General features: G+C 45.7%; 1 protein-coding gene across 42 annotated transcripts in view; it reads right to left on the bottom strand.

The window, feature by feature from the left end:
- The window catches only part of LOC122562121 (receptor-type tyrosine-protein phosphatase delta), a 2,454,643-nt gene that overhangs the window by 2,223,952 nt on the left and 229,106 nt on the right, over positions 1-1,585 (bottom strand). The gene's annotated exons all lie outside the window — the stretch shown is intronic.

The raw sequence follows: 1,585 nt of genomic DNA, 5'->3' as shown, positions 1-1,585 counted from the left end.
ACACGACCAGCTATCCTTAGTAGCCATACACACAGATGACAAGCAACATGAGTTCGACTGGGACAACACTACTATTATAGGACAAGCCAAACAGAGAATTCCTAGAGGCATGGCACTCATCCACAGATTCTATCAACAAACATATCGACCTGGACCCAATATATCGGCCACTGCAGTGGACAGCTGGAACGGACAACCGGAAGCGGCAGAGACAAACCATTATAAATGCGGGAGGAAACAACACAGAAGCGCTTCACAGGAGGCTCTCAAGCACTGAGAATGTCACCTAGACAGGGGATGAAACGTCTGCAACACAAATTCCCAGCTCAGCGAATGAACCACAACAGTATTAAAAAGGTAACTCCAAAGCTTTGAGAGTCAAAGAGTGGTGATTATCATCCCAATCAGAATGGTTTCTGGTTTGGTGGGAATCGTGCAGATGATGGTCCTCTCAGGTACCTGTTCTTGTCCTTCTAGATGGTAGAGGTCAAGGGTTTGGAAGGTGCTGTCACAGGAACCTTGCTGAGTTGCTTTACTGAAAGAGTACCAGGTCTGATATATCGTACCTATTGTGAAATATTAAACAGGTTGTGACTATTTTCTTTGGAAAAGGCAACATTGAGGAGTGACCTGACAAAGTTCTTTAAGATTTGGAATGGGATTTATAAGACTAACTTAAAAGATATGCCAATTTGTGGCAAAGACCTGAACTAGCAGTCAAAAAATATGATAGTTACAAATAAATCCAATGGACATTTTAGGAGAAGCCTCTCCACAATGAGAAAATGGTCAGAATGTGGAGCTTGAATAAAAGAACTAGCTGAGGCAAACAGCATGGATGCAGTTAAGATAAATTAGATTACTTACAGTGTGGAAACATGCCCTTCGGCCCAACAAATCCACACCGACCCTCCAAAGAGCAACCCATCCAGACCCATTTCCCTACACTTACCCCTTCAACTAACACTACGGGCAATTTAACATGGCCAATTCACCTAATCTGCACATTTTTTTGGACTGTGGGAAGAAACCGGAGGAAACCCACGCAGACACAGGGAGGAAGTGCAAACTCAACACAGACAGTTGCCCGAGGCGGGAATTAAACCCAGGTCTCTGACGCTGTGAGGCAGCAGTGCTAACCACTGTGCCACCCACAAAAAGTCAGTTCAAAAACCACAACACTGCGATGGCCGGGAATTGAACCTGGGTCAACTGCTTGGAAGGCAGCTACGCTCACCACTATACCACCATCACCTTGCTAGATGAACGTGAGGAAGAAAGCAATAGATGGATATCTTGTTGGCGTTAGTTGAAAAATGGGTTGGAGAGGAAGAGCAACATATGCCTGTACCAGTTGGAGACTGTAATATTGACACCACCAGTTTAAGAATCCTTCCATCCCCAGCCTTATCCCATGCCCAGCACCCACCTCCCTGACCTGACCTGACCTAACCTTATCTAACCTGTCCATATTCCCACTCACTTATCGATTCCACCCTTCCCAAGGATCTCTGCATTCAAATTCCAGCCCTCCAACCGCAACAAGGAACACCTCCACCCTCAAACCCCACTCCTCCAATTGCAA

This window comes from Chiloscyllium plagiosum, chromosome 2 (assembly GCF_004010195.1).
Source record: "Chiloscyllium plagiosum isolate BGI_BamShark_2017 chromosome 2, ASM401019v2, whole genome shotgun sequence".
In the NCBI taxonomy this organism is placed as follows: Eukaryota; Metazoa; Chordata; class Chondrichthyes; order Orectolobiformes; family Hemiscylliidae; genus Chiloscyllium; species Chiloscyllium plagiosum.
This window is presented reverse-complemented; position numbering and strand designations above follow the sequence as displayed.